Genomic DNA, 8,698 nt, shown 5'->3' on the forward strand with positions numbered 1-8,698 from the left:
AGACCAATTATAAAAAAATAAAGAAGGTATTTTCCAACATTTACATTACTCTAACATTTATTTCAAGGATAAGAATCAAGGCCAACAGTGACTACGCCAAAGGATCCAAATATTAAATGGAAAATACCTTTATGAAGTACAAAAAAAGAAATCAGTTCAGTCAAAAGATATCGTAAAGGGGAGCTGTTAACAGTAAGTCTTACCCCTAGTTTGTCAAGGGTTTTTAGCCATGGAACCTTGTCAAGCAATGTGCTAAATGGAAATCTTGTGAAATTCTTTGTGTGTGTGTGTGTGTCTGTGTGTGTCCTGTCTGGGGGGGCAGAGTTGAAAAGGAAGGCAGCGCAGAGTTGCTAGAGCTATACCTTGAATCTGCTGGGAAGCTCCCGGCCACTAGAAACTTCTGAGAAACCTCTAGCAAAACAAAGCAAAGTTTCAAAACTAATGTTATTATTTACTACAACATGTAATAGTTAGGAAAGGTTTCACGAACCTAAGCTGGGTGCTTGAAAGCTAGGTGAGATCTGGATATGCAGCAAGGAGTTAACCTGCATTTCATGAGCAAGGAAAACAGTACAGATGAGGAGTAGGGATAAGCCCGGAAGAGGCAAACACGAAGATACCAGCATTCTGAACACCAGGAAAAGTTCAGACTAGATATAAACAGGAAATAGTATCCCAAAAACAGGATAAAAAGCAGTATAAAAAGAAACATAGTGTAACAGAGGGATAAGGCACAAAGACCAGCTGGCCACTATTACAATAAATAACTCAGGAACAACCATGTCACCCTGCGCTTCCCTCTCTTCACCTTTCAACTTACATCCAAATCTTCCCACTGACACACTGACTCTTTCATCTGTACCTCCTACCAATTCCCAGGCCACTTCTTAAGTCCTTTATTTCTACCCTAGACTGTTCACTAGTTTCCGCAGTCTTCTTGCCTTGTCTCTACTGTCTACTTCACAGTCCATTTGGTAGAGAGTCACCTGAGAGCTCTTCCTAAAACAGGTCTGACCAAGGCTCAGGAGCTTTCAGCTGCCCCTTCCCTCCCTTAGAGTACAAACTCCTTAGCTTGACATATCAGGTCCTTCCTAACTTCCTCTCCAGCTTTATATTCCCACAGCTCAACTCCATCTAAAAAATAGCCTCCTATACCTGGAACCAGCTCAGCTCTTCTGGAAGCCTCTTCCACACGCTGCAAAAATAATTCTGCCTTCCACTGTACGCCCACTGGAGCAGATAAGTACCTCCAGAATAAAGAAAACTTCTCCTGGTCCATCATAATTATCCTATGTCCAGCTATTGTAAAAAAGTCATAACGCCTACACACAGGTGTCAAAAAAATTTGAGTAAAATGAAGGTTTGCATTATTGTGAGATTAATAAAATGGCTGGTGTAAGACCAGACAGCTCAATTTCCAGCCTCAAGTTCCAGGAATCCAGAAGCCAATCACCTTAAGACATCGTATCCAAATTCACCACTGCAAGATACTACTACATCAGAGCCCCAGGAGCTAGGATTTGGCTACATCAGTTAATAGCAGATTCCAGACCCAAACTGATTAGGTTCTTATCCAGATTCTGCCACTTTCTAGCCGCAGTTAACCACTGTGCCTCAGTTTTTATCTAAAAAACAGGATCATAACATTTACTTCATACATTTGTTATGAAGTAGGGTGAATGAGGAGCGAGTTCATATTTGTAAAATACTCAGACAGGTGCCTAGCACACTGTTAAATACCTATGCTGTAAGCACAAATGTATATTTTCCTGAAAACTCAGAACCGGTAGATACGTAGCATGATACTAAATGCATTATGTACATCAGCATTCAATTCTCACAAAACCATGTGAGGAAGGTGGTACTGAACCCATCTTAAAGATGTGGCTCAGAAAGGTCCTTTACACGGAGTTGAAGAGGGATCATACACAGGACTGAGCTCTGCGCACCGGAATTGAGGTGAGGATTGGAGAACTGAGTGGCTTGCTTTATTTCACTTATCCCAATCCCCTATTTTCATCCCACCCACACCTCTAGTTATTCTAGTCTAAAAAATGGTTAAAACCTAACAAGAAGGCCCTAATACTTACCTGGCCTCTTTTAATACAAACATGGTTTTCGTCAATTAAGCAAGCACACTTGTGAGCTTTTCCTACAATTTTATTACCAGGTAGTACCAGAGATGAAAATAAACGTACAAGACGTTCAGAAAAATCAAATGAATTAACCCCGCGCCCGCAATCCTCCGGCTACCTGTCGCCACTAACTACCTGATGGGCGTCCAACACAGGCTGCTGTTAAGCTTATGCCATATTATCCATCACTTTGTAATATTTTCCTACCGTTAGGAAAATGAAGAGGACTGATGGCCCTTCCTTGACTTTTAAAGTTGGCTAAGATTACTTAATGGTACACAGAGAACATTTTCATACTAGGAACTCAACAGCCTAGTAGCAATTTCTGTTATTTTCACTTAAAGATTTTCAGAACGCAGCGAATCAAACAGTCCGACTCGGCCACTTTTACAGGAGCCGGAACTGCAGAGAACGTAGCACTCCAGCCTCAGGGGCTGAACGCTCACACCCCTGGACCTCCTGCACCGGTGAGCCCCAAAAGTTTTCAAACTGAATGTCACACATTCGAACCGCAGGTCTTCTAATTTCAACAAAACGCAGATCCTCACGTATCAGGATTTCGACCGAGCCGAGTTCCAGTTTGCCACCTCATGACCCTAATTTCCAACTTCGTTTCCCCCAAAAAGTCAAAAAGGAGGCACCCTGCCCTCTGCCTTGACTAAAGCGCTCTCCATCTCTTACGCTCACGAGTTCCTCCAAACTCGGTCCTGAAGGGGCCGACGGCGACGCCAGCCCCCGAAGGGAAATGCCCCGGGTAGGGGCGCCCCGAGAGCCGACGGGCTCGCTCCGCTCCGGACGGCGAGAGGGCCGACGAGGGGCCGGCCGCCCGGGCCCCGGGCCTCGTCCTGCAGGACCCGTGCGTCTGGAGAAACGATCGTCCCGGCGGGGACGGCGGTCAGCACCCCAGCAGGGACGCGGGCCGAGCCCCGCGCGCCGGCCTAAAACTCCCTCCGCCGGCCCCGCAACCGCGCGCAGCCGCCCGTCCTCGCGGCGCGCGGAACGCCCGCGGGCGCCCCGCCCGGCTCCGGGGCTCACACCGGCCCCGCGGCCCTGCCCGCCTGGGCCGCGGACAGGGGGCGACGGCCCCGCTCGCCGTCCCGCGCCCCGGGAGGGCCCGGCCCAACGGGCGGCGCCGCTCACCTGAGGCCCGGCGGGGCCCGGGCGCCGCGGCGTGGGGGAAGAGCGTGCGAGCAGAAGCCCGCGGGGCAAGGGCGCGCGCTCCGGCCGCAGCCTCCCGCTCCCGGAGCGTGTTTTCAAATCGCCTCGTCCTCACGCGGCCGCGTCTCCTTCCGCCGCCCGGAAATCAGGGCCCCTCCTCCACCGCGCCGCGCTCACGTGACCGCGGCCCGCAGCCGCGCGCAGCCCGGGAGGCGGGAGCCGGAGCCGTAGGCCCCGCCCCCGGAGGAGGGGCCGCGCCGGAAGCCCCCTGCGCTCCGGGGGCGGAGGGAGGAGAGCACCGGATCCTGGGACAAAGCTGGGGCCGAGGTTCAGTCCTCAGCTTTTCGGGTCTGCTCTTCGCGGGGTGTCGTCCCGGTTACGGCAAGGTGAGAGCGTGCTTTTTTGCCCCCGGTAGACCGCGGTTCTTCAGACGTGGAGCCACATTCAAAGGAGAGTGTGAGCTGAACTGAACTGAGAAAGAGAAAAGTTTGAGGCTGCAAGGACCGAAGAATTCCTGGGACGTTAACCTGGATGGAGCAGTTAAGAATTACTTGACAGAGGACAAAATACACCTGGTAGCTGGAGCCTGAAAGTCTTAGGCGAAGATTTTCCCTAATATTTCAGTTTCTCGGCACTAAGATTCCTGCTACTGAAATTAAGTGGGCCCAGGGAAATTAAGGCAGAAATTAAAATGCCAGGAAAGGGCATGAGAAGGCAAGGAAAATAGGTCTTTGAAAGATAGACTTGCCAAAGACTGGCAGGTGGCGTGCAGGAAAGAGCCCCAGGTATGCATTTTAGACCTTGTTGCAAATTTGTCTCTACAACTTACCAGATATAAGACTAAAGGTAACAACAGTAAGAGCCTACGTTTACTGAGTAGAGATTCAGAGCAGTGACGTCTGAGTTTGAGGGAGAACCAAGCACTAAGACCATGCCTAGTCTACGATCAGAGAGAAAGAGGCAGACTCTGATACTCACCTCTCCCTTCTCTGGCAAGACAGCTGTGCTACCAGAATCTGCCTTCAATCACCCGTAGACGTAAACATTTGGGAGTCATCGGCATTATATGGTGTTAAAAGTTATGAGACTGGATCAGAAGAGGAGAGGTTTGTTGCCAGTCAGACAGATCCCCTGAACTTCAGACTCTTATCTAACAGCTTATTCAACATTTCCGTCGGACGTCCACTGTACATCTCAAGGTCAACATGTGTGAAATGGAACTCCTGATTTCCCCCCTGAAATCTACTCTTCCTACAGCCTCTTCATCTCAAATAGCAACTCTATCCTTCTGTTTATTCAACCCAAAACCTTTGAGGATTTGGCCTGGCTCGTTTCTTTCATATCTCGCATCTGCTCTATCAGGAGATTCTGTTGATTCTACCTTCAAACACGTCCTGACTTTCATCACTTAACACCACCTCCTTTGCTACCATCATGGTCCAGGCCGTGTCAGGATCACTGTAAAAAGCCTCCGAACAGGTCTTCCTGCTTCCACCACTGCAGTCTAGTGTCTTCCCGCTACAGCCTAATAACCAGAAGGGCAGCTCTGTGATTGTTTAAAAATCTAAGTCAGATCAGGGCCCTCTTTTGCTCAAAACCCCTCAAGAGGTCCCCATTTCATTTGGAGTAAAAGCCAGAGTCCTTATGATGGTCTCAAGGTCTGCCATATTCTGACACATCTTTGAACCTCTGGGCACTCCTCCCACCACTTTCTCCTTCTCCACTCTTGCTCCAGCCACCCTTGCTTCTTTGCCTGTGGCAAAGTGGGCCTGGTGGTGATGTGGCTGACTGGAGTGCTGGCAGCCTGGCTAAAGGAAGCAGCCGGGTCTTTAGCAACAGCCAACTGTTGCCATGAGGGAATGATAATTTCATTTTCAAGAAAAAAACAGGAATCCAGAAATGTTTGTAAGAAATTTGACTTTAAATATTGATGAACAAGTACATTTTTTTCCTATTTTAAAATACTGTGTGGGCCAAACAAAAGACTTAGGAGCAGATCGCCAGTTTACAACCTCTGGTTTGAGAGATGAAAAGTATGTACATAAAGATAGGCTTTTCCCAACTCTAAGTGATGGAGTCCGTAGTTACGAGGATTGTCTGCTTAGCTGAGCCAGAATAGACCTTTGATAAACAGCAAGCATATAATTAATCGAGATCCTTGACCCATGCCAGAAAAAGATGTGCAGTGAACATGCATTCTAGAATCTGTGGGATATTCTGCCTCCAAACCTGTGTCCAATTGGCCACATAAACCACTGTATTAGTTTCCTGGGGCTACTGTAGCAAAGGGATGCAAACTACACGGCTTGAACCACAGCAATTTACTGGCTCTCAGTTCTGGAGACTAGAAGTCTGAAATCAAGGTGTTGGCCGGGTTGGTTCCTGCTGAGAGTTCGAAGGGAGAATTTGTTCCATGGCCCTCTCTTAGCTTCCAGTAGCCTTAGATGTTTCTTGTCTTGTAGATGGCATTTTCTCTGTGCCTTCCCATCGTCTCCCCTCTGTGTGTCTGTGTCTGTGTCCAGATTTCCTCTTTTTCTAAGGTTGCCAGTCATGTTGGGGCCTACCCTAATGTCCTCTTTTTAACTTGATTACATCTGCAAAGACCTTATTTCCAAATGAGGTCGCCTTCTGAGGTGCGAGGGGTTAGGACTTCAACATATCTTTTCAGAGGGACGCAATTCAACCTGTAACAGCTGCCAAGATCTGTGTCCAGAAATGTCTATATTTCACCATCTGAACATCCTCTCTTTTTTCTTTGATGCTCAGAAGCATCACAAAATTCTTGTTTAAGCAACATTACCTCACTATCTATCAAACTTTTGCAGCTTCTCTGTTTTTCATACTGGACTTCCAGTTAATATTTGCTTTGAAAATAGGGTACCACTGCAAAAAAAAAAAAAAATTGAAATCCTACTAATTAATAAACTTGATTTTATAATGTCAAGACAAATAATAAAAGCATAAACCTATTAAACTGGCTCTTACTTCACATTTTAGAGCTGCTACTACGAACACAAAAAGCAGAGACTCTTTGAAGAAAGCTGAAAAGGATGAGCTCAAATTTCGCACTAAAACCAGGGACAAAAATTCAAAGCGCGTTCTCTAGGAATTGATTGATATATGCAAATTGCTTGGCATACTGCCTGGCACACCATAAGCCCTCAATAAATGGCAGCAGATATCACTATTAATGATATAACATTGAGCCCTATTTGTGCAAAATGAAACTTTTAGTCTTGTTTCTTAGATAAAGTAACAGGAAACCAGTAATGACTTTAAGTTAAATGGAATTTATTGGGAGAATATTGAGTAACCCAGGATGACTGGGAAAGCTGCCTATCCAGTCTTGAAAGAAAGACAGGAAGGAGGGAGCCTAGCTAGGAGCCAGGAATACAACCAGCGCTACACTACAAAATCAGTCCAAGACGTAAGGATTGGAATTGAGGAAGATAAGATTGCATACCTGAAAAAATACCAACTGAAAAGCTACTACAAACAATAAGAGAATTCAGAAAGGGGGAGGCAATATAAAATTAACATCCAGAAATCAATAGACTTCACAAACACAAACAATAATGAGATGACAGGATGGAAAAGGAGGCCCCGTTTACAATAGCAATCAAATCAAAACAGATATAATTCCTAGGACTGAATAAGAAATTAGATTAGAATGCTCAATATCCTAAAGATGTCAATTCTCCCCTAAATTAATTGGTAAGTTGAATGAGATCCCAATAAATGTGTCAACAGGGTTTTCTTCTAGACCTACGTAAGCTTATTAAAATTTGTATATGAAAAATTAAGCCAAGAAAATTTTGAAAAAGAAAAGCAATGAGGGAAACTAGCCCAATTAGTTATGGAAACATATTATAAAACCTCAATAATTCAAAATGTGGTTTTGGCGTATGAATAGACAAACCAATGGAACAAAATACAAAGTCTAGAAATAGAACCAAATAAATATAAGAATTTAGTGCATTATAAAGACAACATCTCATACCAATGGTGTAAAGATAAGTGGTTTGCACAAACAGGGAGCCGTTTGGAAAAAGATAAAATTGGGTTCATAGTTCACATATTACATTCAAAGATATAAATTTAAAAAACAAATCCATAAAAGTCCCCAAAAACAAAATGAGTGAATTATTTCATGATTTTGGACTTCTAGTAGGACTTAAAATTTAAATGCCAGAAAAAAAGGAATAAATGTTTGGGGCTGGCCCCGTGGCCGAGTGGTTAAGTTCTCGCGCTCCGCTGCAGGCGGCCCAGTGTTTCCTTGGTTCGAATCCTGGGCGCGGACATAGCACTGCTCGTCAGACCACGCTGAGGCAGCGTCCCACATGCCACAACTAGAGGAACCCACAACGAAGAATACACAACTATGTACCGGGGGGCTTTGGGGAGAAAAAGGAATAAATAAAATCTTTAAAAAAAAAAAAAAAGTGTTGGAGCTCAGTGTTATGTTTAAAAAAAAAAAAAAAAGGAATAAATGTTTGATTACGACCTTTTCCCAAAACTTGTAGAAATCTTCTGCATGACCAAAAAAAGGAAAAAAGAAAAGTAAATTCAAAAGATGAGACAAACTTTCAAAAAATATTTGCAACTCATATCACAGGTAAAGGATTAATTTTCCTAATGTACGAAGAACTCCTAGAATCAAAGAAAAAAAGGTCCCAGTACTTGATAGAAAAATATTTACTTCCAGACAGTTAACAAAAAAAGAAATATCAATCACCCTTACATAAACATAAGATCATTTTTCTCACTTTTAAGATTATCAAAATCCAAAAGTTTGACAACTTTCCTATCGGTGACACTGTAGAGAAGCAGTACTCTCATATTTTGTTGATGGAACTATAAATTGGCGTAAACTACAGAAGATGTATTTATAAGAATTAAGTTTGGGTGGAGTAACAGTAGAACACAAAATAACAATTTACTTTCTCACATTAGAGTCAAGATGTAGGCAGTCTGGGCACGAGGTGCCTCTGCTCCAGGAAGTCCTCACACACAGGCTGCTGTTTCTCTATCGTTGCTAGGTTACCTCATGATTCAGGTTGGCTGCTCTAACTCCAGCCATCAGGCCCACATTTCAGTCAGCAAGTAAAAGGAAGGGAAGGAGAAGGACTGGTCCCTCCATTTGAGGACACTTCTTGGAAGTTGCAAACAACACTTCTGTTTACATTCCTCTGGCCAGAACTCAGATTGTATCTAACTGTATAGGAGCTGAGAAATGCAAGGAATCTTCTGGAAGTAGCAAAAATCTCTGCCACAAATACAGCTTTGTGAATTTTGTTTTAATTTTATGTAAACGTGTGTATGTATATTCATTGACAAAGCAAAATACGTTCTTACAATGGGTCTCAATTTTTTTTTTTTTTTTTGAGGAAGATTAGCCCTGAACT

General features: G+C 44.5%; 1 protein-coding gene across 1 annotated transcript in view; it reads right to left on the reverse strand.

The window, feature by feature from the left end:
- Positions 1 to 3,415, reverse strand: part of TEX10 (testis expressed 10) — a 56,342-nt gene extending 52,927 nt beyond the window's left edge. The window contains exon 1 of the mRNA XM_046659548.1: positions 3,276 to 3,415. The gene's annotated coding sequence lies outside the window, so the exon portion shown is untranslated. The remainder of the gene's footprint in view (positions 1 to 3,275) is intronic.
- Between the last annotated feature and the right edge of the window lie 5,283 nt (positions 3,416 to 8,698).

The sequence above is a fragment of the Equus quagga genome, chromosome 1, assembly GCF_021613505.1.
Source record: "Equus quagga isolate Etosha38 chromosome 1, UCLA_HA_Equagga_1.0, whole genome shotgun sequence".
In the NCBI taxonomy this organism is placed as follows: Eukaryota; Metazoa; Chordata; class Mammalia; order Perissodactyla; family Equidae; genus Equus; species Equus quagga.